The sequence below is a fragment of the Oryzias latipes genome, chromosome 10, assembly GCF_002234675.1.
Source record: "Oryzias latipes chromosome 10, ASM223467v1".
NCBI classification, from domain to species: domain Eukaryota; kingdom Metazoa; phylum Chordata; class Actinopteri; order Beloniformes; family Adrianichthyidae; genus Oryzias; species Oryzias latipes.
The window spans coordinates 2,091,239-2,118,949 of NC_019868.2; the positions used below are offsets into that span (position 1 = coordinate 2,091,239).

General features: G+C 42.6%; 20 non-coding genes across 20 annotated transcripts; all 20 read left to right on the forward strand.

Annotated features, from left to right (window-relative positions):
- The first annotated feature begins 8,949 nt into the window (after positions 1–8,949).
- On the forward strand, positions 8,950–9,043 carry trnai-uau. Its single transcript has 2 exons — positions 8,950–8,987; positions 9,008–9,043. It is a non-coding gene; the product is annotated as a tRNA-Ile (tRNA).
- A 728-nt stretch (positions 9,044–9,771) lies between these two features.
- trnai-uau lies at positions 9,772–9,865 on the forward strand. The gene is made up of 2 exons: positions 9,772–9,809; positions 9,830–9,865. It is a non-coding gene; the product is annotated as a tRNA-Ile (tRNA).
- Positions 9,866–10,402: 537 nt separating this feature from the next.
- On the forward strand, positions 10,403–10,496 carry trnai-uau. Its single transcript has 2 exons — positions 10,403–10,440; positions 10,461–10,496. It is a non-coding gene; the product is annotated as a tRNA-Ile (tRNA).
- Positions 10,497–11,041: 545 nt separating this feature from the next.
- Positions 11,042–11,135, forward strand: trnai-uau. Its single transcript has 2 exons — positions 11,042–11,079; positions 11,100–11,135. It is a non-coding gene; the product is annotated as a tRNA-Ile (tRNA).
- A 540-nt stretch (positions 11,136–11,675) lies between these two features.
- Positions 11,676–11,769, forward strand: trnai-uau. Its single transcript has 2 exons — positions 11,676–11,713; positions 11,734–11,769. It is a non-coding gene; the product is annotated as a tRNA-Ile (tRNA).
- Positions 11,770–12,498: 729 nt separating this feature from the next.
- trnai-uau lies at positions 12,499–12,592 on the forward strand. The gene is made up of 2 exons: positions 12,499–12,536; positions 12,557–12,592. It is a non-coding gene; the product is annotated as a tRNA-Ile (tRNA).
- A 528-nt stretch (positions 12,593–13,120) lies between these two features.
- Positions 13,121–13,214, forward strand: trnai-uau. Its single transcript has 2 exons — positions 13,121–13,158; positions 13,179–13,214. It is a non-coding gene; the product is annotated as a tRNA-Ile (tRNA).
- A 727-nt stretch (positions 13,215–13,941) lies between these two features.
- Positions 13,942–14,035, forward strand: trnai-uau. Its single transcript has 2 exons — positions 13,942–13,979; positions 14,000–14,035. It is a non-coding gene; the product is annotated as a tRNA-Ile (tRNA).
- Positions 14,036–14,580: 545 nt separating this feature from the next.
- trnai-uau lies at positions 14,581–14,674 on the forward strand. The gene is made up of 2 exons: positions 14,581–14,618; positions 14,639–14,674. It is a non-coding gene; the product is annotated as a tRNA-Ile (tRNA).
- A 729-nt stretch (positions 14,675–15,403) lies between these two features.
- Positions 15,404–15,497, forward strand: trnai-uau. Its single transcript has 2 exons — positions 15,404–15,441; positions 15,462–15,497. It is a non-coding gene; the product is annotated as a tRNA-Ile (tRNA).
- Positions 15,498–16,225: 728 nt separating this feature from the next.
- On the forward strand, positions 16,226–16,319 carry trnai-uau. The gene is made up of 2 exons: positions 16,226–16,263; positions 16,284–16,319. It is a non-coding gene; the product is annotated as a tRNA-Ile (tRNA).
- Positions 16,320–16,864: 545 nt separating this feature from the next.
- trnai-uau lies at positions 16,865–16,958 on the forward strand. The gene is made up of 2 exons: positions 16,865–16,902; positions 16,923–16,958. It is a non-coding gene; the product is annotated as a tRNA-Ile (tRNA).
- Positions 16,959–17,686: 728 nt separating this feature from the next.
- trnai-uau lies at positions 17,687–17,780 on the forward strand. The gene is made up of 2 exons: positions 17,687–17,724; positions 17,745–17,780. It is a non-coding gene; the product is annotated as a tRNA-Ile (tRNA).
- A 537-nt stretch (positions 17,781–18,317) lies between these two features.
- On the forward strand, positions 18,318–18,411 carry trnai-uau. The gene is made up of 2 exons: positions 18,318–18,355; positions 18,376–18,411. It is a non-coding gene; the product is annotated as a tRNA-Ile (tRNA).
- A 718-nt stretch (positions 18,412–19,129) lies between these two features.
- trnai-uau lies at positions 19,130–19,223 on the forward strand. The gene is made up of 2 exons: positions 19,130–19,167; positions 19,188–19,223. It is a non-coding gene; the product is annotated as a tRNA-Ile (tRNA).
- A 717-nt stretch (positions 19,224–19,940) lies between these two features.
- On the forward strand, positions 19,941–20,034 carry trnai-uau. The gene is made up of 2 exons: positions 19,941–19,978; positions 19,999–20,034. It is a non-coding gene; the product is annotated as a tRNA-Ile (tRNA).
- A 538-nt stretch (positions 20,035–20,572) lies between these two features.
- Positions 20,573–20,666, forward strand: trnai-uau. Its single transcript has 2 exons — positions 20,573–20,610; positions 20,631–20,666. It is a non-coding gene; the product is annotated as a tRNA-Ile (tRNA).
- Positions 20,667–21,211: 545 nt separating this feature from the next.
- On the forward strand, positions 21,212–21,305 carry trnai-uau. Its single transcript has 2 exons — positions 21,212–21,249; positions 21,270–21,305. It is a non-coding gene; the product is annotated as a tRNA-Ile (tRNA).
- A 538-nt stretch (positions 21,306–21,843) lies between these two features.
- On the forward strand, positions 21,844–21,937 carry trnai-uau. Its single transcript has 2 exons — positions 21,844–21,881; positions 21,902–21,937. It is a non-coding gene; the product is annotated as a tRNA-Ile (tRNA).
- Positions 21,938–22,665: 728 nt separating this feature from the next.
- Positions 22,666–22,759, forward strand: trnai-uau. The gene is made up of 2 exons: positions 22,666–22,703; positions 22,724–22,759. It is a non-coding gene; the product is annotated as a tRNA-Ile (tRNA).
- The last annotated feature ends 4,952 nt before the right edge of the window (positions 22,760–27,711 follow it).

Below are 27,711 nucleotides of genomic sequence, written 5' to 3' on the forward strand. Positions count from 1 at the left end.
TAGTTAAGTGTGTAATATCAAAACGACTCGCAGCCTTACTGCAGCGTTTTTTTGACTGAGCCAAGTACTGCCTAGAAACAGAGCGGAATCTGGCTATACGCTGCAACCAGAACTACTTCAAAGACTGACATAAAAGAGATGGCACGACTTTGCAACAACATCAAAGGGCCAAAGGAATTGTGCAATAACAACATCAGAGCAACAAAAGGAAAGATCATGTGAATTCCACACTTCAACACTGCTTCCTTTGCAGATGAAGGTAGCTATAAAGAACCATGCTTCCCACCCTGAGCTGATTTTCCTGATGTCCTACACATCACAGGGCTTTGAAAGATGACATGGATCTGATCAAGCTTGTCCTAATGTGAAGTCTCATAGCATACATCTGTTTCTGAAACAGTGAATCTCAAGATTTGGCCTCTATTAAGTCTTGGTTTTTTTTTTGGTCATGTTTTAATCTAGATTGTCAAAGATGAAAATGGAAAAAAGAGGACCTGCATCCAATTCAGGCTGCAATCTCCTTTGAAATGAATGTGTCCTGCTTTTTGAATAGCTGGACTGCAGCTCATAGCAGCTGGTTTCATCCTGCACAAACATCACACAAGCATCTCTAGCAACTTTTACAAAATGATACAAATTTAATGTCCTGCATATATTTGATCTGAGTATGTGGCCCCACGATCAGCCGGTCTGTCAGTTCATGGCCACATCTCAAAGAGATGATGTCTCAGAACCAGAACACGCTCAGTATGGCTTAGGGTTCAACCTGTCAAGCAAAAGGCCTCCCCACTTTAGGAGCTACAATTTGATCTTGATAAAGAACCAATAATGAAAACATTTATGTATGCATTTTTTCAACTGCCTGCTTGAAAATATGGTTACTTGGAGAAGTTGTTAAAGTGTATTTTTAGAACCAGTACAAATGTTAATTTCTGTTTTGAAGTTGGAGCCACGTGAAAACCTCTTGAGGCTGGTTACAAGTGTAAAGGAAGTGGAGCCGTGTAAATTGTTTTGGGTCTGAACACTGCTTTACACTGACCGCCCCCTCTGTTTCCAGATTCCCTCTAAAGCAGGCATGTCCAACATCAGGCTCGCACGCCAAATGCAGTCCACAGCTCCATCAATGAAAAGTATTTACGTACCACCGCCAGCAACATTGGTAGAACATTCTGCAAAATACTGTACGTGCATCCAAGGACAACTACTGTACTTTATTAAACCAGAAGATGGGAGTCGCAGTAAAGTTCCATTAAGCCTTAGTCAAAACTGCCCTTACGGGTGGTCATGGGTTGCCTTGCGAGGATAAAATAAGAGATCTTGTACGGGGCATGCAGGTGGCAGTGCAGACTGTCATGTAAAAGCAACTTGTATGTGAAATACAGTTTCAGGGTTTAACATTGTAATTATTAAATACAATTAATTTTATAATTTCACTACAATGAAAGTCATATTAATATTCAGGTTGAGTTTATTTCTAAGTCACACTTCAAAAAAAAATGAAAAGGAAACGTGTTCCAGTACAATAGTGCAATAAGTATTGTATCGCTGGACATGTATCGGGATACGTATCGTATCGCCACACTCTTGCTGATACACATCCTTACTGACGAGAGTTTGATGCCGTACGACAGCAGCACTCATACATCACAGAACAAAAATATAATAAAAAACACTTTTTCTCCCATTCGTCATGAGATGAACTCAAAGATGTGAAACATATTCTGCAAACCTAAAATTATAACTTATCTCAAATATTGATCACAAAGTCTAAATCTGTGACAGTGAGAACTTCTCCTTAGGTGAGGTAATCCATTCCACGTCACAGGTGTGCCATAAGATGCTGATTAGACTGCATGATTGCTGCACAGGTGAGTCTTAACCCTTGTGCTATCTTACCTCAAAGTTGTGATGCAACTGATAAAACACTGCGGATTTAGGAATATAAAAGATCGTAAAATACTTTTTCTTTGCGTTTATTTTATTTTATCAAACACATTTTGATAAGAATGACTGTACCGGGATTCAGCTGCAGCTTCGGCTGTATTTTGGAAAAGTCCCGCCCCTTTAACTGTCTCCACCAATCATTCTTGGGGGGCTTAATCACATGTAATCAGTCTGACCAATCAGAAGTGGTTAAAGTCTTCACTTCCTTGTCCCGATTTAGCTCGTAAAGTCGCTCAGTTCTAACAAAAATACCAGCTAAAGCTCGTCGTTAGTGGTGTAGCTTTCCACAGAATCCGGTATCAGACCGTGGAACAAGTGAACAAAACAATGAAGCTCAGAGACGCGATCTCCGCCCGTTTTATGCACTACATCTCCCATGATGCATTGGGTTGTGAGAGTAACAGCGCACAAGGAGATCTGTTGTTAAACGTCTTGAAACCAACGAACACACATCAAACTGTTTTTAAATCTTCTAACTTAACTTTTATTACATCTTTTAGAAAAAAACAGCTGCAGTTTCCAGCTTTTTCTGCAACAATTATCTCAAAAATGCATGGGAGATTGTGGAGGGGCTGTAGATCCATACAGACTATGAGTTTCTCCTTGTTTTTTTTTAATTGTTGGATGCTGGTGTGCCGCGGGATTTTTTTTAAGGTTAAAGTGTGCCGTGGCTCAGACTTCTTTCTCTTTCGGCTTTTCCCATCAGGGGTCGCCACAGCGAATCATCCTTTTCCACCTCACTCTATCATGAACATCTTCTACCCTAACGTTAGCCAACTTCATGTCCTCTGTTAAGACATCCATATATCTCCTCTTTGGCAGTCCTCTTGCCCTCCGGCCAGGCAGCTCCATCTCCAACATCCTTCTACCAATATATCCACTATCCCTCCTCTGAACATGTCCAAACCATCTCAGTCTGGCTTCTCTGACTTTGTCGCTAACACAGGCAACATGAGCCGTCCCTCTGATGTACTCGTTCCTTATCCTGTCTAACCTGGTCACTCCTAAGGAGAACCTCAACATCTTCATCTCTGCTACCTCCATCTCAGCCTCTTGTCTCTGTCTCACTGCTACCGTCTCTAACCCATAGAGCAGAGCTGGTCTCACCACTGTCTTGTACACCTTTCCTTTGAGTCTTGCTGGCACTCTTCTGTCACACAACACTCCTGACACTTTCCTCCAACCGCTCCAACCTGCCTGCACTCGCCTCTTCACCTCTTTTCCACACTCCCCATCACACTGAACTGTTGACCCCAAGTACTTAAACTCCTGCACCTTCTTCACCTCAGTCCCCTGTAACCTAACGCTTCTACCTTGATCCCTCTCGTTCAGACACATGTATTCTGTCTTACTACGACTGACCTTCATACCTCTTCTTTCCAGAGCAAACCTCCACCTCTCTAGCTGTTGCTCCACCTGCTCTCTACTCTCACTGCAAATTACAATGTCATCCGCAAACATCATTGTCCAGGGAGATTCCTGTCTTACCTCGTCTGTCAGCCTGTCCATCAGCATAGCAAACAAAAAAGGACTCAAAGCTGATCCTTGGTGTAGTCCCACCTCCACCTTGAACTCCTCTGTCTGACCTACAGCACATCTCACCACCGTCATACTTCTCTCATACATGTCCTGAACTACTCTGACATACTTCTCTGCCACTCCAGACGACCTCATACAGTACCACAGCTCCTCCCTCGGCACCCTGTCATACGCCTTCTCTAAATCTACGAACACACAATGCAGCTCCTTCTGACCTTCTCTGTACTTTTCCATCAACATTCTCAAAGCAAAAATGGCATCAGTGGTGCTCTTACAGGGCATGAAACCATACTGCTGCTCACAGATCTCCACCTTCTTCCTAAGCCTGGCTTCCACTACTCTTTCCCACAGCTTCATTGTGTGGCTCATCAACTTTATTCCTCTATAGTTGCTGCAGTTCTGCGTGTCACCCTTGTTCTTAAAGATCGGGACCAGAACGCTTCTCCTCCATTCCTCAGGCATCTTCTCACTCTCTAGAATCCTATTGAACAACCTCGTTAGAAATTCCACTGCTGTCTCTCCTAAGCACTTCCATACCTCCACAGGTACGTCATCAGGACCAACGGCCTTTCCGCTCTTCATCCTTTTCAGAGCCTTCCTAACCTCATCCTTTCCAATCTCTGCTACTTCCTGCTCCACAACAACCACATCTTCCTCCCTTCTTTCCCTGTCATTTTCCTCGTTCATCAGCTCCTCAAAATACTCCTTCCATCTTTTCTGTACACTCTCCTGGGTTGTTAGCACCTTTCCATCTCTGTCCTTAATCACCCTTATCTGTTGCACGTCCTTCCCATCTCTGTCTCTCTGTCTGGCTAGCCTGTACAAGTCCTTCTCTCCTTCCTTTGTGTCTAACCTGTCATAAAGCTCATCGTAAGCTTTCTGTTTGGCCTTTGCCACCTCTCTCTTCACTCTACGCTGCGCTTCCTTGTACTCCTGTCTACCTTCCTCAGTCCTTTCTACATCCCACTTCCTTTTAGCCAACCTCTTCCTCTGGACGCATTCCTGTACTTCCTCATTCCACCACCAAGTGTCTTTACCGTCTTTCCTCTTTCCAGATGACACACCTAGCACCTTCCTACCTGTTTCCCTGATAATCTCTGCTGTAGTTTCCCAGTCATCTGGAAGCTCATCCTGACCACCCAGGACCTGCCTCAACTTCTGCCTAAATTCCTCACAAGTTTCTTCATTCTGTAGCTTCCACCACTTGGTCTTCTTTTCTGTTTTCCCTATCTTCTTCTTCCTGACCTCCAGAGTCATCTTACACACCACCATGCGGTGCTGTCTGGCTACACTCTCTCCTACCACCACTTTGCAGTCATTAACCTCTCTCAAATGACCTCGTCTACATAGGATGTAGTCCACCTGAGTACTCCTACCTCCACTTCTGTATGTCACTCTATGTTCCTCTCTCTTCTGGAAGTAAGTGTTGACTACAGCCATTTCCATCCTCTTCGCAAAGTCCACCACCATCTGTCCCTCCAGATTCCTTTCCTTCACACCAAACCTGCCCATCACCTTCTCATCACCTCTGTTGCCCTCACCAACATGCCCATTAAAGTCTGCTCCAATAACAACTCTCTCTCCTCTGGGAAAACTCTCTATGACCTCATCCAACTCACTCCAGAATCTCTCCTTCACTTCTAACTCACAGCCAACCTGTGGCGCATACCCACTGACTACATTCACCATCACCCCTTCAATTTCTAACTTTAGGCTCATCATCCTGTCTGAGACTCTTTTCACCTCTAGAACACTGTTTACAAACTCCCCCTTCAGAATCACTCCTACCCCGTTTCTCTTCCTATCAACACCATGATAGAAAAGTTTGTATCCTCCTCCAATACTACGTGCCTTGCTGCCCTTCCACCTTGTCTCCTGCACACACAGTACATCTACCTTCCTTCTCTCCATCATGTCTGCCAGCTCTCTGCCTTTCCCTGTCATTGTGCCAACGTTAAGAGTCCCTATTCTCAAACCTATGTTCCTGCCTTTTCCCTTCTCTCTCTGGCAACGGACCCTTCTGCCTCCCCTCTTTCTTCGACCAACAGTAGTCAAATTTCCACCGACACCCTGTAGGTTAACAGCATCGGTGGCGGTCGTTGTTAACCCGGGCCTCGACCGATCCGGTATGTCTAAAGTGTTGTGGATGATTCGCATGGTTATTTTGGCAATTTTTACGCCGGATGCCCTTCCTGACGCAACCCTCTCTATTTATCCGGGCTTGGGAGCGGCACAGAAGTTACTGGCTTGCAACCCCTGTGGCTAGATTTGTGCCGTGGCTCAGAAAAGGTTGAAAAACACTGGTCTAGATAACCCAACTCCCAATGTTTAAGTGCCTAGGATAGCACAAGGGTTACTGCCAAGTTTCAAGCATTGGGTACCACCTTTTTTTTTTTTTTTTGTTTTTTTAAACCCTTGTGCTATCCTAGGCACTTTATCATTGGGAGTTGGGTCATCTAGACCCACTAAACAGTGCACTGAACCTTTTTTCTTCAATGATTTGTGATCTTCACTGGTGTCCATGGATCACATGAAATCTTTCCACCTGTATCTACCTTTGTCATGGTAGGGAGAACACGTCAATGTAAGGGGGGGGGGGGGTCATCTAAGATAGCACAAGGGTTACACTGGTCACAGTAAAAGGCCACTCTCAAAAATGTCGTATTGTTTTATTGGTGGGGGGGGTCATGGCGAAGAACGAAGACGAAGAACGCAGACGCGTTTTACTAATGGCATTTTGAATGCGGAGATAGCGTGACGAGATCCTGAGGCCCATTGTTGTGGAAAACATCCAAAAACATCCCCCCATGGTGCAGCATTATAATGCATGGCCCCGTGTTGCAAGGATCTGTACACAACTCTTGGAAGATGAAAACATCCCATTCCTTACATTGCCAGCACAGTCACTGGACATCTCACCCATTGAGCATGTTTGGGATGTTCCTGATTAGTGTATATGACGGTGTGTTCCAGTTCCTGCCAATATTCAGCAACATCGCACAGCCGTCAAAGAGGACCAACATTCCACAGACCACAATCCACAATCTGATCGACTCTATGCCAAGGAGATGCGTTGTACTGCATGAGACAAATGGTGGTCACAAATATCATTAAACAATCACAAATAACATTTAAAATATGTTAAACAATAAAAACTGCAATGATTGTCAAATATCACACAGATGCTGCCCTTTGAGTGTTATACATTTATTTTGACGCAAAGATAGAAATACTATGAATGCATTTATGACGATGATGTGTTTTGCACTTTTGAGTAAATTAACAAGTAGTTTTGGTAAACCTGTAATGTATTTTATGACAGCAGCTCAAGGGCATCTGCAAATGTGAAGTCAGACTTTCCCACACCAGCATGAGTAGAGGACAACGTGGAACCTGGAGGCAAAGTGTCAGTGCAGGAAGCCTTCCCCAACCCTCCCAAATATTCAATTTTTCAATTCAATTCAATTTTATTTGTATAGCCCAAATTCACATTAACAGTCGTCTCAATGGGCTTCGTATCGGTAATTGAAAAAGTTAAACATAAAATCAAAAGGATCATGAATACATAGAATTCAATAGGAAAATATTAAATTGAACTAACAAACTGACTAAGCTAAACTAGACATCCCTGCCCTTAGACCCCCCTTCGCGGTAAGGAAAAACTCCTAAAAAAGAACAGATTCTGGAAAAAACGAAGAAACCTCAGGGGTGTCCACATGAAGGAGGGATCCTCCCCCAGGACGGACAGGCGATTTACCAGAACTCTTAGAGAAGAATTAACTTATATAAATCTACAACTACATATATAAAAGTCCAGCAGACGAGCTTCATCCAGTCGGAGTTGGGGGGACGGCCGGGGGCGCGGAGTCGAGCCGTAAACAGGAACCACAGCCAGGTTTAGGAGCAGGAGCAGAGACGAGCCAGAGACGAGGTACACGGTCAGGTACAGGAGCACAGATAAGCCAACTGGAGTCTGGAAGCACTCCCACTCCCCAGGAGGGGAGAGGAAAAGAGGGACAGTACATTAATCGCACTGCACCAAACAGAGGGAACTAAATGATGAATAATAATCAAGAATAGAGAAGAGAAGGAACGGAGAAGTAGATGAGAAAAGAGGACAGAACCCCAGTGCACCATAGTTACCCCAGCTTCAACTTCTAGCAGCCTTTTAAAACAAATAGTTATTGTTATTAAGTTTAATTTAAACATATTAACATTAAGTTAAATCATCTCTGAATACTAACTAGTCTAATAATAAGCCTGTCCAAAGAGGAATGTTTTCAGTCTAACATTGAATGTAGAAACTGTGTCGGCCTCTCTTCCATGAGCTGGGAGCTTTTTCCTTAAAATGGAATATGATGCATCTATGACAGCTGGCACAGGCAGACAGGGTTGCTCTTGCATTACCTTGCTCAGCCACCTGAGGAACAGTGCCAGTTATATGATGTGTTATCTGTCAGCAGAAGAAGGTTAATCACGTCTCTACAAAATAAAACCAACACCATTCTTCAAAAATATTAAGATGGGGATACTGTTGTGAGGGTTTTTTAATATTTATTTACAAAGATCACATTTATGGATAAGTGAAAACACACTGTAGCTGTATTGAATGTTGGAAAATCTCAAATTAATAAGTTTAAGTCTGTAAATGGACCTAGTGGTCATTACCAGCTCTGTCCATTGCTCAAAGGTCAGGATCCAGGCTCAGGAGGTTTAACTGCTCAATATCCCACCTGTTGAGCAGGACACTGAGGATAGCCTGCATCCTGCTCTTCATTCCACAGAAGAACCCCCTCTGCTAGCACAAAAGCACACTTCCTAATCAATTTGTCCAGCTTAATACAGTCCTTCACTGTACCGTTGTTGCCCCAACAGACCAAACCATAAAATACAGCACTTCCCACAGTGGAATTATGAAAACTGCGTAAAATGCCATTGCAGATGCTGAATGACCTCAGCCTACTCAACAAGAGAAATTTTCAAATTACTTCTACTAACAAGGTGCCAATAATACAGGCACAAGTTCGATCTTACTTTGATTACTCCTCAGCTATTTGAATAGGTATGACTGTAAAAATATAGAAAAGCTCTAAATAGCTGGTCTTTCCCACCTAACTTTGCTGAAACCTTATCAATGACTTTGGAAAGGAATGTGACTGAGATTAATTTACCTGGCAGAACATAGGCTAAAGATCTTTTAATTGGGCTTTGTAAATAATATTACATGAGGAGAGACCTGAGGAATACAATCACATTTTTAGTAAAACATAAAGATTTGCAGAAACTCTCATTAACGCACAGAAACTGAACATTGGTTTGTGTTTCCTCCTAATCCTGTTAGGTCTGATCTTCCTTTACAAATCTGTGAGTTTACTTTGGTTTGACCCTGCAAGTAAAAGGAAAACTGAACAAGTCCTCGGAGGGTGTCTGCAAAGTTTTATTGACCAACAGTATTCTAAGGCAGAAGCTCCAGTAGCACAATTGGTCAGTGCACAGTACTTATATGACAGTATGTTGTGGAGCAATGCTGAGGTTGTGAGTTCAAGCCTCACCTGGAGCAGTTCTCACCTTTCTGAAGGAGGCTTTTAGCTCAGTGTTGGTTGACCACAGAACCAGCTTCACCCAGACATGGAGACCATCAATACTTTTGTAGAAATATTCATAATAAATAAACCTGATCTCTCAACGACGTCCGTGTAAATGACATAACCTTTGAACTATCTTAAGCACTTATATATTGGGAGTTGGGTCATCTAGACCCCACTAGAAAGCGCACTAAACCTTTTTTCTTCAATGAGTTGTGATCTTCCCTGGTGTACATGGATTACATGAAATCCTATTCACCTTTATCATCTTGTGTCATGGTAGGGAGAACACGTCAATGTAAGGATGGGGGTCATAGGATAGCACAAGGGATAAACACAGACACTGCTCCATGTAGAGATCAGGCAAAAACCATTATATGGAATCTCCTCCCACAGGCAGCTCCGGCGTCAGGCTCAGGAACAAATTTTTGGACAGGCGACAAGCAGAAAATTTGCTGTCCAACGCAAGAAAAGCGGCAATGAATTTACACAAGAGTCGTGAGGCATTACACATTTCCTTCCAAAGTAGAATGGATCATCTTCTCATTAGTGCTCAGACCTGCTCCAGCATAGATTATATCCTACTCTAAGTTAAAAACCTGTGATTCTACTTTTGGTTGACCCTGCAAGTAAAAAAAGAACTGAACAAGTCCTCGGAGAGTTTCTGTGAAGTTTTATTGACCAACAGTGTTCTAAGGCAGAAGCTCCAGTAGCACAATTGGTCAGTGCACAGTACTTATATGACAGTATGTTGTGGAGCAATGCTGAGGTTGTGAGTTCAAGCCTCACCTGGAGCAGTTCTCACCTTTCTGAAGGAGGCTTTTAGCTCAGTGTTGGTTGACCACAGAACCAGCTTCACCCAGACATGGAGACATGATCACCAATGCTTTTGTAGAACTCTTCAAAATAAATAAATCTGATCTCTCAGCATCGTCTGTGCCTCTCATGCATTGTAAACGACATAAACACAGACACCGCTCAATGTAGAGATCAGGCAAAAACCATTATCTGGAAGCTCCTCCCACTGGTAGCTCCGGCGTGAAGCTCAGGAACAAACTTTTGGACAGGCCACAAGCAAAAAATTTGCTGTGCGTCGCAAGAGAGAAGGCGATGAATTTACACAAGAGTCGTGAGGCAACACATTTTTCCTTCCATTGTAGAATGGATCATCTTCTCATTAGTGCACAGACCTGCTCCAGCATAGATTAGATCCTACTCTAAGTTAAAAACCTGTGATCTTACATGGGTTTGACCCTGCAAGTAAAAAAAGAACTGAACAAGTCCTCGGAGAGTTTCTGTGAAGTTTTATTGACCAACAGTGTTCTAAGGTGGAAGCTCCAGTAGCACAATTGGTCAGTGCACAGTACTTATATGACAGTATGTTGTGGAGCAATGCTGAGGTTGTGAGTTCAAGCCTCACCTGGAGCAGTTCTCACCTTTCTGAAGGAGGCTTTTAGCTCAGTGTTGGTTGACCACAGAACCAGCTTCACCCAGACATGGAGACATGATCACCAATGCTTTTGTAGAACTCTTCAAAATAAATAAATCTGATCTCTCAGCATCGCCTGTGCCTCTCATGCATTGTAAACGACATAAACACAGACACTGCTCAATGTAGCGATCAGGCAAAAACCATTATCTGGAAGCTCCTCCCACTGGTAGCTCCGGCGTGAAGCTCAGGAACAAACTTTTGGACAGGCCACAAGCAAAAAATTTGCTGTGCGTCGCAAGAGAGAAGGCGATGAATTTACACAAGAGTCGTGAGGCAACACATTTTTCCTTTTTTCCTTCCATTGTAGAATGGATCATCTTCTCATTAGTGCACAGACCTGCTCCAGCATAGATTAGATCCTACTCTAAGTTAAAAACCTGTGATTCTACTTTGGTTTGACCCTGCAAGTAAAAAAAGAACTGAACAAGTCCTCGGAGAGTTTCTGTGAAGTTTTATTGACCAACAGTGTTCTAAGGTGGAAGCTCCAGTAGCACAATTGGTCAGTGCACAGTACTTATATGACAGTATGTTTTGGAGCAATGCTGAGGTTGTGAGTTCAAGCCTCACCTGGAGCAGTTCTCACCTTTCTGAAGGAGGCTTTTAGCTCCGTGTTGGTTGACCACAGAACCAGCTTCACCCAGACATGGAGACCATCAATTCTTTTGTAGAAATCTTCATAATAAATAAACCTGATCTCTCAGCATCGCCTGTGCCTCTCATGCATTGTAAACGACATAAACACAGACACTGCTCAATGTAGAGATCAGGCAAAAACCATTATCTGGAAGCTCCTCCCACTGGTAGCTCCGGCGTGAAGCTCAGGAACAAACTTTTGGACAGGCCACAAGCAAAAATTTTGCTGTGCGTCGCAAGAGAGAAGGCCATGAATTTACACAAGAGTCGTGACGCAACACATTTTTCCTTTTTTCCTTCCATTGTAGAATGTATCATCTTCTCATTAGTGCACAGACCTGCTCCAGCATAGATTAGATCCTACTCTAAGTTAAAAACCTGTGATTCTACTTTGGTTTGACCCTGCAAGTAGAAAAAGAACTGAACAAGTCCTCGGAGAGTTTCTGTGAAGTTTTATTGACCAACAGTGTTCTAAGGCAGAAGCTCCAGTAGCACAATTGGTCAGTGCACAGTACTTATATGACAGTATGTTGTGGAGCAATGCTGAGGTTGTGAGTTCAACCCTCACCTGGAGCAGTTCTCACCTTTCTGAAGGAGGCTTTTAGCTCCGTGTTGGTTGACCACAGAACCAGCTTCACCCAGACATGGAGACCATCAATGCTTTTGTAGAAATATTCATAATAAATAAACCTGATCTCTCAACGACATCCGTGTAAATGACATAACCTTTGAACTATCTAAAAGCACTTTTATATTGGGAGTTGGGTCATCTAGACCCCACTAGACAGCGCACTGAACCTTTTTTCTTCAATGAGTTGTGATCTTCCCTGGTGTACATGGATTACATGAAATCCTCTTCACCTTTATCCACTTGTGTCATGGTAGGGAGAACACGTCAATGTAAGGGTGGGGGTCATAGGATAGCACAAGGGATAAACACAGACACTGCTCCATGTAGAGATCAGGCAAAAACCATTATATGGAATCTCCTCCCACAGGCAGCTCCGGCGTCAGGCTCAGGAACAAATTTTTGGACAGGCGACAAGCAGAAAATTTGCTGTCCAACGCAAGAAAAGCGGCAATGAATTTACACAAGAGTCGTGAGGCATTACACATTTCCTTCCATAGTAGAATGGATCATCTTCTCATTAGTGCTCAGAGCTGCTCCAGCATAGATTATATCCTACTCTAAATTAAAAACCTGTGATTCTACTTTGGTTTGACCCTGCAAGTAAAAAAAGAACTGAACAAGTCCTCGGAGAGTTTCTGTGAAGTTTTATTGACCAACAGTGTTCTAAGGCAGAAGCTCCAGTAGCACAATTGGTCAGTGCACAGTACTTATATGACAGTATGTTGTGGAGCAATGCTGAGGTTGCGAGTTCAAGCCTCACCTGGAGCAGATCTCACCTTTCGGAAGGAGGCTTTTAGCTCAGTGTTGGTTGACCACAGAACCAGACATGGAGACATGATCACCAATGCTTTTGTAGAACTCTTCAAAATAAATAAATCTGATCTCTCAGCATCGTCTGTGCCTCTCATGCATTGTAAACGACATAAACACAGACACCGCTCAATGTAGAGATTAGGCAAAAACCATTATCTGGAAGCTCCTCCCACTGGTAGCTCCGGCGTGAAGCTCAGGAACAAACTTTTGGACAGGCCACAAGCAAAAAATTTGTTGTGCGTCGCAAGAGAGAAGGCCATGAATTTACACAAGAGTCGTGAGGCAACACATTTTTCCTTCCATTGTAGAATGGATCATCTTCTCATTAGTGCACAGACCTGCTCCAGCATAGATTAGATCCTACTCTAAGTTAAAAACCTGTGATCTTACATGGGTTTGACCCTGCAAGTAAAAAAAGAACTGAACAAGTCTTCGGAGAGTTTCTGTGAAGTTTTATTGACCAACAGTGCTCTAACGCAAGAAGCTCCGGTAGCACAATTGGTCAGTGCACAGTACTTATATGACAGTATGTTGTGGAGCAATGCTGAGGTTGTGAGTTCAAGCCTCACCTGGAGCAGTTCTCACCTTTCCGAAGGAGGCTTTTAGCTCCGTGTTGGTTGACCACAGAACCAGCTTCACCCAGACATGGAGACCATCAATGCTTTTGTAGAAATATTCATAATAAATAAACCTGATCTCTCAACGACATCCGTGTAAATGACATAACCTTTGAACTATCTAAAAGCACTTTTATATTGGGAGTTGGGTCATCTAGACCCCACTAGACAGCGCACTGAACCTTTTTTCTTCAATGAGTTGTGATCTTCACTGGTGTACATGGATTACATGAAATCCTCTTCACCTTTATCATCTTGTGTCATGGTAGGGTGGGGGTCATGGTAAGGGTGGGGGTCATAGGATAGCACAAGGGATAAACACAGACACTGCTCCATGTAGAGATCAGGCAAAAACCATTATATGGAATCTCCTCCCACAGGCAGCTCCGGCGTCAGGCTCAGGAACAAATTTTTGGACAGGCGACAAGCAAAAAATTTGCTGTCCAACGCAAGAAAAGCAACAATGAATTTACACAAGAGTCGTTAGGCATTACACATTTCCTTCCATAGTAGAATGGATCATCTTCTCATTAGTGCACAGACCTGCTCCAGCATAGATTATATCCTACTCTAAGTTAAAAACCTGTGATTCTACTTTGGTTTGACCCTGCAAGTAAAAAAAGAACTGAACAAATCCTCGGAGAGTTTCTGTGAAGTTTTATTGACCAACAGTGTTCTAAGGCAGAAGCTCCAGTAGCACAATTGGTCAGTGCACAGTACTTATATGACAGTATGTTGTGGAGCAATGCTGAGGTTGTGAGTTCAAGCCTCACCTGGAGCAGTTCTCACCTTTCTGAAGGAGGCTTTTAGCTCAGTGTTGGTTGACCACAGAACCAGCTTCACCCAGACATGGAGACATGATCACCAATGCTTTTGTAGAACTCTTCAAAATAAATAAATCTGATCTCTCAGCATCGCCTGTGCCTCTCATGCATTGTAAACGACATAAACACAGACACTGCTCAATGTAGAGATCAGGCAAAAACCATTATCTGGAAGCTCTTCCCACTGGTAGCTCCGGCGTGAAGCTCAGGAACAAACTTTTGGAAAGGCCACAAGCAAAAAGTTTGCTGTGCGTCGCAAGAGAGAAGGCGATGAATTTACACAAGAGTCGTGAGGCAACACATTTTTCCTTTTTTCCTTCCATTGTAGAATGTATCATCTTCTCATTAGTGCACAGACCTGCTCCAGCATAGATTATATCCTACTCTAAGTTAAAAACCTGTGATCTTACATGGGTTTGACCCTGCAAGTAAAAAAAGAACTGAACAAGTCCTCGGAGAGTTTCTGTGAAGTTTTATTGACCAACAGTGTTCTAAGGTGGAAGCTCCAGTAGCACAATTGGTCAGTGCACAGTACTTATATGACAGTATGTTGTGGAGCAATGCTGAGGTTGTGAGTTCAAGCCTCACCTGGAGCAGTTCTCACCTTTTTGAAGGAGGCTTTTAGCTCCGTGTTGGTTGACCACAGAACCAGCTTCACCCAGACATGGAGACCATCAATGCTTTTGTAGAAATATTCATAATAAATAAACCTGATCTCTCAACGACATCCGTGTAAATGACATAACCTTTGAACTATCTAAAAGCACTTTTATATTGGGAGTTGGGTCATCTAGACCCCACTAGACAGCGCACTGAACCTTTTTTCTTCAATGAGTTGTGATCTTCCCTGGTGTACATGGATTACATGAAATCCTCTTCACCTTTATCCACTTGTGTCATGGTAGGGAGAACACGTCAATGTAAGGGTGGGGGTCATAGGATAGCACAAGGGATAAACACAGACACTGCTCCATGTAGAGATCAGGCAAAAACCATTATATGGAATCTCCTCCCACAGGCAGCTCCGGCGTCAGGCTCAGGAACAAATTTTTGGACAGGCGACAAGCAGAAAATTTGCTGTCCAACGCAAGAAAAGCGGCAATGAATTTACACAAGAGTCGTGAGGCATTACACATTTCCTTCCATAGTAGAATGGATCATCTTCTCATTAGTGCTCAGAGCTGCTCCAGCATAGATTATATCCTACTCTAAATTAAAAACCTGTGATTCTACTTTGGTTTGACCCTGCAAGTAAAAAAAGAACTGAACAAGTCCTCGGAGAGTTTCTGTGAAGTTTTATTGACCAACAGTGTTCTAAGGCAGAAGCTCCAGTAGCACAATTGGTCAGTGCACAGTACTTATATGACAGTATGTTGTGGAGCAATGCTGAGGTTGTGAGTTCAAGCCTCACCTGGAGCAGTTCTCACCTTTCTGAAGGAGGCTTTTAGCTCCGTGTTGGTTGACCATAGAACCAGCTTCACCCAGACATGGAGACCATCAATGCTTTTGTTGAAATATTCATAATAAATAAACCTGATCTCTCAACGACGTCCGTGTAAATGAAATAACCCTTGAACTATCTTAAACACTTTTATATTGGGAGTTGGGTCATCTAGACCCCACTAGACAGCGCACTGAACCTTTTTTCTTCAATGATTTGTGATCTTCACTGGTGTACATGGATTACATGAAATCCTCTTCACCTTTATCCACTTGTGTCATGGTAGGGAGAACACGTCGATGTAAGGGTGGGGGTCATAGGATAGCACAAGGGATAAACACAGAGACTGCTCCATGTAAAGATCAGGCAAAAACCATTATATGGAATCTCCTCCCACAGGCAGCTCCGGCGTCAGGCTCAGGAACAAATTTTTGGACAGGCGACAAGCAGAAAATTTGCTGTCCAACGCAAGAAAAGCAACAATGAATTTACACAAGAGTCGTTAGGCATTACACATTTCCTTCCATAGTAGAATGGATCATCTTCTCATTAGTGCTCAGAGCTGCTCCAGCATAGATTATATCCTACTCTAAGTTAAAAACCTGTGATTCTACTTTGGTTTGACCCTGCAAGTAAAAAAAGAACTGAACAAGTCCTCGGAGAGTTTCTGTGAAGTTTTATTGACCAACAGTGTTCTAAGGCAGAAGCTCCAGTAGCACAATTGGTCAGTGCACAGTACTTATATGACAGTATGTTGTGGAGCAATGCTGAGGTTGTGAGTTCAAGCCTCACCTGGAGCAGTTCTCACCTTTCTGAAGGAGGCTTTTAGCTCAGTGTTGGTTGACCACAGAACCAGCTTCACCCAGACATGGAGACATGATCACCAATGCTTTTGTAGAACTCTTCAAAATAAATAAATCTGATCTCTCAGCATCGCCTGTGCCTCTCATGCATTGTAAACGACATAAACACAGACACTGCTCAATGTAGAGATTAGGCAAAAACCATTATCTGGAAGCTCCTCCCACTGGTAGCTCCGGCGTGAAGCTCAGGAACAAACTTTTGGACAGGCCACAAGCAAAAAATTTGCTGTGCATCGCAAGAGAGAAGGCGATGAATTTACACAAGAGTCGTGAGGCAACACATTTTTCCTTTTTTCCTTCCATTGTAGAATGGATCATCTTCTCATTAGTGCACAGACCTGCTCCAGCATAGATTATATCCTACTCTAAGTTAAAAACCTGTGATTCTACTTTGGTTTGACCCTGCAAGTAAAAAAAGAACTGAACAAGTCCTCGGAGAGTTTCTGTGAAGTTTTATTGACCAACAGTGTTCTAAGGCAGAAGATCCAGTAGCACAATTGGTCAGTGCACAGTACTTATATGACAGTATGTTGTGGAGCAATGCTGAGGTTGTGAGTTCAAGCCTCACCTGGAGCAGTTCTCACCTTTCTGAAGGAGGCTTTTAGCTCCGTGTTGGTTGACCATAGAACCAGCTTCACCCAGACATGGAGACCATCAATGCTTTTGTTGAAATATTCATAATAAATAAACCTGATCTCTCAACGACGTCCGTGTAAATGAAATAACTCTTGAACTATCTTAAACACTTTTATATTGGGAGTTGGGTCATCTAGACCCCACTAGACAGCGCACTGAACCTTTTTTCTTCAATGATTTGTGATCTTCACTGGTGTACATGGATTACATGAAATCCTCTTCACCTTTATCCACTTGTGTCATGGTAGGGAGAACACGTCGATGTAAGGGTGGGGGTCATAGGATAGCACAAGGGATAAACACAGAGACTGCTCCATGTAAAGATCAGGCAAAAACCATTATATGGAATCTCCTCCCACAGGCAGCTCCGGCGTCAGGCTCAGGAACAAATTTTTGGACAGGCGACAAGCAGAAAATTTGCTGTCCAACGCAAGAAAAGCGGCATTGAATTTACACAAGAGTCGTGAGGCATTACACATTTCCTTCCATTGTAGAATGGATCATCTTCTCATTAGTGCACAGACCTGCTCCAGCATAGATTATATCCTACTCTAAGTTAAAAACCTGTGATTCTACTTTTGGTTGACCCTGCAAGTAAAAAAAGAACTGAACAAGTCCTCGGAGAGTTTCTGTGAAGTTTTATTGACCAACAGTGTTCTAAGGTGGAAGCTCCAGTAGCACAATTGGTCAGTGCACAGTACTTATATGACAGTATGTTGTGGAGCAATGCTGAGGTTGTGAGTTCAAGCCTCACCTGGAGCAGTTCTCACCTTTCTGAAGGAGGCTTTTAGCTCCGTGTTGGTTGACCACAGAACCAGCTTCACCCAGACATGGAGACATGATCACCAATGCTTTTGTAGAACTCTTCAAAATAAATAAATCTGATCTCTCAGCATCCCCTGTGCCTCTCATGCATTGTAAACGACATAAACACAGACACTGCTCAATGTAGAGATCAGGCAAAAACCATTATCTGGAAGCTCCTCCCACTGGTAGCTCCGGCGTGAAGCTCAGGAACAAACTTTTGGACAGGCCACAAGCAAAAAATTTGCTGTGCGTCGCAAGAGAGAAGGCGATGAATTTACACAAGAGTCGTGAGGCAACACATTTTTCCTTCCATTGTAGAATGGATCATCTTCTCATTAGTGCACAGACCTGCTCCAGCATAGATTAGATCCTACTCTCAGTTAAAAACCTGTGATCTTACAAGGGTTTGACCCTGCAAGTAAAAAAAGAACTGAACAAGTCCTCGGAGAGTTTCTGTGAAGTTTTATTGACCAACAGTGTTCTAAGGCAGAAGCTCCAGTAGCACAATTGGTCAGTGCACAGTACTTATATGACAGTATGTTTTGGAGCAATGCTGAGGTTGTGAGTTCAAGCCTCACCTGGAGCAGTTCTCACCTTTCTGAAGGAGGCTTTTAGCTCAGTGTTGGTTGACCACAGAACCAGCTTCACCCAGACATGGAGACCATCAATGCTTTTGTAGAAATCTTCATAATAAATAAACCTGATCTCTCAACGACGTCCGTGTAAATGACTTAACCCTTGAACTATCTTAAACACTTTTATATTGGGAGTTGGGTCATCTAGACCCCACTAGACAGCGCACTGAACCTTTTTTCTTCAATGAGTTGTGATCTTCCCTGGTGTACATGGATTACATGAAATCCTCTTCACCTTTATCCACTTGTGTCATGGTAGGGAGAACACGTCAATGTAAGGGTGGGGGTCATAGGATAGCACAAGGGATAAACACAGACACTGCTCCATGTAGAGATCAGGCAAAAACCATTATATGGAATCTCCTCCCACAGGCAGCTCCGGCGTCAGGCTCAGGAACAAATTTTTGGACAGGCGACAAGCAGAATATTTGCTGTCCAACGCAAGAAAAGCGGCATTGAATTTACACAAGAGTCGTGAGGCATTACACATTTCCTTCCATAGTAGAATGGATCATCTTCTCATTAGTGCACAGACCTGCTCCAGCATAGATTAGATCCTACTCTAAGTTAAAAACCTGTGATTTTACTTCGGTTTGACCCTGCAAGTAAAAAAATGAACTCGGAGAGTTTCTGTGAAGTTTTATTGACCAACAGTGTTCTAAGGCAGAAGCTCCAGTAGCACAATTGGTCAGTGCACAGTACTTATATGACAGTATGTTGTGGAGCAATGCTGAGGTTGTGAGTTCAAGCCTCACCTGGAGCAGTTCTCACCTTTCTGAAGGAGGCTTTTAGCTCCGTGTTGGTTGACCACAGAACCAGCTTCACCCAGACATGGAGACCATCAATGCTTTTGTAGCAATATTCATAATAAATAAACCTGATCTCTCAACGACGTCCGTGTAAATGACATAACCCTTGAACTATCTTAAACACTTTTATATTGGGAGTTGGGTCATCTAGACCCCACTAGACAGCGCACTGAACCTTTTTTCTTCAATGATTTGTGATCTTCACTGGTGTACATGGATTACATGAAATCCTCTTCACCTTTATCCACTTGTGTCATGGTAGGGAGAACACGTCGATGTAAGGGTGGGGGTCATAGGATAGCACAAGGGATAAACACAGACACTGCTCCATGTAGAGATCAGGCAAAAACCATTATATGGAATCTCCTCCCACTGGTAGCTCCGGCGTGAAGCTCAGGAACAAATTTTTGGACAGGCGACAAGCAGAAAATTTGCTGTCCAACGCAAGAAAAGCGGCAATGAATTTACACAAGAGTCGTGAGGCATTACACATTTCCTTCCATAGTAGAATGGATCGTCTTCTCATTAGTGCACAGACCTGCTCCAGCATAGATTAGATCCTACTCTAAGTTAAAAACCTGTGATTTTACTTCGGTTTGACCCTGCAAGTAAAAAAAGAACTCGGAGAGTTTCTGTGAAGTTTTATTGACCAACAGTGTTCTAAGGCAGAAGCTCCAGTAGCACAATTGGTCAGTGCACAGTACTTATATGACAGTATGTTTTGGAGCAATGCTGAGGTTGCGAGTTCAAGCCTCACCTGGAGCAGTTCTCACCTTTCTGAAGGAGGCTTTTAGCTCAGTGTTGGTTGACCACAGAACCAGCTTCACCCAGACATGGAGACATGATCACCAATGCTTTTGTAGAACTCTTCAAAATAAATAAATCTGATCTCTCAGCATCCCCTGTGCCTCTCATGCATTGTAAACGACATAAACACAGACACTGCTCAATGTAGAGATCAGGCAAAAACCATTATCTGGAAGCTCCTCCCACTGGTAGCTCCGGCGTGAAGCTCAGGAACAAACTTTTGGACAGGCCACAAGCAAAAAATTTGCTGTGCGTCGCAAGAGAGAAGGCGATGAATTTACACAAGAGTCGTGAGGCAACACATTTTTCCTTCCATTGTAGAATGGATCATCTTCTCATTAGTGCACAGACCTGCTCCAGCATAGATTAGATCCTATTCTAAGTTAAAAACCTGTGATCTTACATGGGTTTGACCCTGCAAGTAAAAAAAGAACTGAACAAGTCCTCGGAGAGTTTCTGTGAAGTTTTATTGACCAACAGTGCTTTAAAACAAGAAGCTCCAGTAGCACAATTGGTCAGTGCACAGTACTTATATGACAGTATGTTGTGGAGCAATGCTGAGGTTGTGAGTTCAAGCCTCACCTGGAGCAGTTCTCACCTTTCTGAAGGAGGCTTTTAGCTCAGTGTTGGTTGACCACAGAACCAGCTTCACCCAGACATGGAGACATGATCACCAATGCTTTTGTAGAACTCTTCAAAATAAATAAATCTGATCTCTCAGCATCGCCTGTGCCTCTCATGCATTGTAAACGACATAAACACAGACACCGCTCAATGTAGAGATCAGGCAAAAACCATTATCTGGAAGCTCCTCCCACTGGTAGCTCCGGCGTGAAGCTCAGGAACAAACTTTTGGACAGGCCACAAGCAAAAAATTTGCTGTGCGTCGCAAGAGAGAAGGCGATGAATTTACACAAGAGTCGTGAGGCAACACATTTTTCCTTTTTTCCTTCCATTGTAGAATGGATCATCTTCTCATTAGTGCACAGACCTGCTCCAGCATAGATTATATCCTACTCTAAGTTAAAAACCTGTGATTCTACTTTGGTTTGACCCTGCAAGTAAAAAAAGAACTGAACAAGTCCTCGGAGAGTTTCTGTGAAGTTTTATTGACCAACAGTGTTCTAAGGCAGAAGCTCCAGTAGCACAATTGGTCAGTGCACAGTACTTATATGACAGTATGTTGTGGAGCAATGCTGAGGTTGTGAGTTCAAGCCTCACCTGGAGCAGTTCTCACCTTTCTGAAGGAGGCTTTTAGCTCAGTGTTGGTTGACCACAGAACCAGCCTCAACCAGACATGGAGACATGATCACCAATGCTTTTGTAGAACTCTTCAAAATAAATAAATCTGATCTCTCAGCATCGCCTGTGCCTCTCATGCATTGTAAACGACATAAACACAGACACTGCTCAATGTAGAGATCAGGCAAAAACCATTATCTGGAAGCTCCTCCCACTGGTAGCTCCGGCGTGAAGCTCAGGAACAAACTTTTGGACAGGCCACAAGCAAAAAATCTGCTGTGCGTCGCAAGAGAGAAGGCGATGAATTTACACAAGAGTCGTGAGGCAACACATTTTTCCTTCCATTGTAGAATGGATCATCTTCTCATTAGTGCACAGACCTGCTCCAGCATAGATTAGATCCTATTCTAAGTTAAAAACCTGTGATTTTACATGGGTTTGACCCTGCAAGTAAAAAAAGAACTGAACAAGTCCTCGGTGAGTTTCTGTGAAGTTTTATTGACCAACAGTGCTTTAAAGCAAGAAGCTCCAGTAGCACAATTGGTCAGTGCACAGTACTTATATGACAGTATGTTGTGGAGCAATGCTGAGGTTGTGAGTTCAAGCCTCACCTGGAGCAGTTCTCACCTTTCTGAAGGAGGCTTTTAGCTCCGTGTTGGTTGACCACAGAACCAGCTTAACCCAGACATGGAGACCATCAATGCTTTTGTAGAAATATTCATAATAAATAAACCTGATCTCTCAACAACATCCGTGTAAATGACATAACCCTTGAACTATCTTAAACACTTTTATATTGGGAGTTGGGTCATCTAGACCCCACTAGACAGTGCTCTGAACCTTTTTTCTTCAATGAGTTGTGATCTTCCCTGGTGTACATGGATTACATGAAATCCTCTTCACCTTTATCTACTTGTGTCATGGTAGGGAGAACACGTCGATGTAAGGGTGGGGGTCATAGGATAGCACAAGGGATAAACACAGAGACTGCTCCATGTAGAGATCTGGCAAAAACCATTATATGGAATATCCTCCCACAGGCAGCTCCGCCGTCAGGCTCAGGAACAAATTTTTGGACAGGCGACAAGCAGAAAATTTGCTGTCCAACGCAAGAAAAGCGGCAATGAATTTACACAAGAGTCGTGAGGCATTACACATTTCCTTCCATAGTAGAATGGATCGTCTTCTCATTAGTGCTCAGAGCTGCTCCAGCATAGATTATATCCTACTCTAAGTTAAAAACCTGTGATTCTACTTTGGTTTGACCCTGCAAGTAAAAAAAGAACTGAACAAGTCCTCGGAGAGTTTCTGTGAAGTTTTATTGACCAACAGTGTTCTAAGGTGGAAGCTCCAGTAGCACAATTGGTCAGTGCACAGTACTTATATGACAGTATGTTGTGGAGCAATGCTGAGGTTGTGAGTTCAAGCCTCACCTGGAGCAGTTCTCACCTTTCTTAAGGAAACTCTGGTTTCCGTTTCAGTTAAAGGTCAGTAGAGAAAGTGAATCACAAGACTAGTTTGGGGACTCAGAGAAAACATTGCAGGTTGATGGTTGTCAACAAAAGTGAGGCACTGCCTCACATAGTAAAAGTTAGTTTTCATTCAGGTGTGTTAAATATATTTTCCACATTAGACATCACCTGGGCAAGCATTGACCTGCAGACACAGCCTTCAGGAACCACTCCAATCTCACCCCATAACCCTTGTGTTATCCTAGGCACTTTAACATTGGGAGTTGAGTCATCTAGACCCACTAGACAGTGCTCTGAACCTTTTTTCATCAATGATTTGCAATCTTCACTGGTGTCCATGGATTACATGAAATCTTTCCACCTATATCCAGGTAGGAATAACACGTCAAAGTAAGGGTGGGGTCATCTAAGATAGCACAAGGGTAAAATACCAAGTTTCAAGCATTGGGTACCACCTATTATTTTATTTTTTTTTATAGATTTTAGCACAACTGGGCCTGGATTTGAACTCACAACCCTCCAGTCACAGGGCAGGGGCTGGGTAGGATGGACTTTGGTTCCCTATGAGCCTTACCGCTGTTATCTTGCTATAAGGATGATTATTAGCGACACCCTAATGACCAAAATGTCGTCAAATGTGAAGTGGAGTGAAGAACCTTCCAGGAAAAATGGACAGAGTTTTTTCTTTCTTTCACTAAGCTGAATGCAAAACCCAAATGCTTTGTATGTCATCAACATCGCAGTGCTCAAAGAATATGACATCCAGCACCACTAAGAGACTTACCATAAAGAAAAGTTTCTGGATTGCTTCAGTGTCAGATGTAAAATACTCAGTCTGTATTAATTTGAATAGACCAACTTTTTTTTTAATTGAAATTAATCTTATTTGAGATCCATTGGCCCTAAGTGATAAGGCTTCTGTGTTGATTGAGGAATTTTTTCCAACTGAGTAAAAAACTAGAACAAAGCTGTTATTTTGCTTTTATGTTACTGGTCTGGCCCACTTGAGATCAGACGGGTTAAATGTGGCCCCCGAACCAAGATGAGTTTGACACCCCTGCTTTACATGGATCAGTCGTCCTGGTCCCTTTGCTGAAAAATAGCCCTGAACCATGATGGTTCCACCTCCATGCTTTACAGTAGGTATGGTGTTCTTTGGATGCAACTCAGCATTCTTTCTCCTCCAAACACGACCAGTAGAGTTTAACCAAAAAGTTTTGTTTTGGTTTCATCTGACCATAGGACATTCTCCCAATCCTCTTCTGGATCATCTAAATGCTCTCTAGCAGACTTTAGACGGGCCTGCACATGTACTGGCTTTAGCAGGGGGACACGTCTGCCACTGCAGGGTTTGAGTCCCTGGTGAATTAGTGTGTTACTGATGGTACCTCTGTTACTTTGGTCCCAGCTCTCTGCAGGTCATTCACTAGGTCCCCTGTGTGGTTCTGGGATCGTTGCTCACCGTTCTTGTGATCATTGTGACCCCACAGGGTGAGATCTTGGGGGGAGCCCCAGATGGAGGGAGAATGTTAGTGGTCTTGTATGTCTTCCATTTTAGACAGAATGGGAACACAAGAAACCAGGTTTTGATTCCCTGGGAGTGCAACAGGAAAATAACATTATCCACTGGGCAAGAACCCATAAGCCATGAAATATAAAATTAAAATAGCATTTTTTCCTTATTTTTTTTTTTTTATTTATCCAAAGACAGAAATAAGTTCTTAAAAATAAGACACCTTATGCAACACAGCATCATCTGCTGTAGTAAAAATACTCAAATGAAACATTACGTCTACTTTTGGTGAGCCATCATTCTTTCCCTACGTACTTTTGTTATTAATCTATTTACACAGGGCATCTGTGGTATGATAGGTATGATCCAAAAATGTATGCAAATTTTGTATGAATATTTGTATCTTTTCCGCTCTTGACATAAAATAAAACAAAATGTTGTGAAGCATAAACTAATATTTGCTATAAATCAACAGAAAAAACAGAAAAAATTACAACTTATTTCTAAAATAAATAAAAATAAAATTATTTTCAACTAGACAGGTAAAATGGAGCTGTAACCCTTGTGCTCTCCTAAGCACTTCAACATTGGGAGTTGGGTCATCTAGACCAGTGTTTTTCAACCTTTTTTGAGCCACAGCGCACTTTAACCCTGACAAAAATCCTGCGGCACACCAGCATCCAAAAAAAAAAAAAAAAGAGAAACTAATAGTCTGTATTGATCTACAGCCCTTCCACAATCTCACATGCATTATTGTGATAATTGTGGCAGAAAAAGCTGGAAGTTGCAGCTGTTTTTTCCAAAAGATGTAATAAAAGTTAAGTTAGAAGATTTAATAACTGTTTTGTGTTGATTTGTGTTCGTTGTGATTTCATGACGTTTAACAAGAAAGACTCATTGTGTGCCGAGACGCTGTCACTTTAACCCAATGCATCATGGGAGATGTAGTGCAAACAGTGGCCGAACGCAAACAGACTAGTGTCTCTAGGTTTCATTGTTTTGTTCACTTGTTCCACGGTCTAATACCGGATTCTGTGGAAAGCTACACCGCTAAAGACGAGCTTTGGCTGGTATTTTTGTTGGAACTGAGAGACTTTATGAGCAGAATCTGAACAAGGAAGTGAAGACTTTAACCACTTCTGATTGGTCAGACTGATGACGTATGATTAAGACTCCAAGAATGATTGGCGGAGACAGTTAAAGGGGCGGGACTTTTCAGAAAACGGCTTTAGTTGCAGCTAAATTGCGGTACCGTCATTCTCATCAAAATGTCTTTAATAGAATCAAATAAACACAAAGTAAAAAGTATTTTCTGATCTTTCATATTCCTAACTACTCAGTGTTTTTTTCAGGGCCTGTTTGGATGAACAAAAAGCTGATTTCTTGGAGATGGAAAATGTTTTTAGATCAGTTAATGAGGGCAATTTCCCACGGCACACCTGACCATCTCCCACGGCACACTAGTGTGCCGCGGCACACTGGTTGAAAAACACTGATCTAGACACACTAAACAGTGCTCTGAACCATTTTTCTTCAATGATGGACACCAGTGAAAATCACAAATCATTGAAGAAAAAAGGTTCAGAGCACTGTCTAGTGGGTCTAGATGACCCATCTCCCAACGTTAAAGTGCCTAGGATAGCACAAGGGTTAAAGCCGCTGACTAAGATGCTTGTAGAAGCTCCCCTTTAAACACAGAGCATTTCATATTTTTTTGATCGAATGTTCGTGCTCTGCTGCTGCATTTCAAATGGAGAAAATGTTAAACTTCTGAAAACTCATCAGCTCATGTCTCTTCACTGATCTGAAGACGTTGCTGTCACTGTCAGAGCGACACAAAGCAGAAGGCGTCTGAGGTCCCGCCGCTGGGAGTCTGCAGTGTGGTGCCAAGTTGTTTGTGGAAATGTGGGCTAACTCTGTTTTCTGTGCCTGTTACATAACCAAACCTCATCCTTCTGAACCCCCCACCACTGATCCAACTCCAAAGAACATAGACAGGGAGGAGCTTTTCCTCAGTTTTATATTTCAGATGATCAGGCACGTATAATCTTTATTATTTACCCCTTTTTACTGAAAACTTCCATTTCAGTAATGCATTATTGATGGATGTGATGTTCCAAATTTCCCATACTTTAATGAGATAATTATGAACAAGGATGGGAGCTCTTCAACGATGATGTGAAGAAATGAAAGGATTATGTGGGGGATTACATCTACAACACTAGTTCAACATCTTAATCCATATTCCTCTGATCTCATAATTATTAATCTTTAGCAAGCTGGCAGAGTCAAACCAACCTGAAATAAACAAAACACAAAAAACTTCTGCTGCTAAAAAAGACATTTTTTTCCACAAAGGTGTGAAACTGCAGAGGAAAGCAGCACATGTATCTGCAGACACAAAGACCATGCGTGAACCCCAGCTTTGTTTGCCTCCAAGCACAAAATCTGTTTATTATTGTCATCTTACAGAAAGCCTTCACACAAACAGCCAAACTGTTGTTTGTCCTGTGACTTTAACATTCCATTTTTATAGCTTTTCTGCATTTGCAGCAAATACAAATAAAAATCATGGCTGTTTTCCAGTTTAACCGCACCACATTGTGAGCTCACACTCACACTTTATGTTCTATTAAACTTTTGCTGCTCAGCAAAGCACACTTTTATTGATCTAGGTTACTAAAATGAAATTAAAATCATACAGTTGAAAAGTCAACACTATCATCGTTAATGATCCAGGATAATTAGAGTGGGTCTTTGTAATTAAAAGGAACACATTAGTAATACACAAGCAGGCAGTTTCACTTTGCTACATTTATATTACAATCAGATGAACTCTTCAGGGGTTTTAAATCACCAAAGTGTTATCTACAGATAAAAACATTATAGACATTAAAAGTAACAAAACTGCTTCAATGAGTTCAGAATAGATGCAGCAAAAGTTTGTGCTTGTGTCAATACAATTAATTTTTCATAAAGTAGAGTGCGTGCATGTTTTGATGATTTGGCTGAAAACAAATCATAGATGTGAGGCTGCTGTCATGGCTGACATGGAGACAGCAGCCTGCAGGAGTTCAGGGCAGAGGAGAGCATGCAGACGAGCTCCATGCCGCAGTGAGAACAGCAACCAGGCTCTCTCTTAATCAGTCACTCATGCTGGCCTTGAAGATGACACGGTGACGCGTGTCCCCCCCAACGCTGGGATGGACAGGTCTGCTTAATCTCAGAAAACTCCCACAGAAATAGAAGATTTCAAGGATTTCATCCAGCACGCCCCTCCAGCCTTTCGGCTTCCTTACTCACAGATAAATGGGAACTAGAACAAAGCGTTTTGGGAGTTGGTGCTCCTCATGCTGCGCTCGTTCCTCGTCCCATTTCAGAAAAAGCTGCTTGTTATCATCCCTCTGA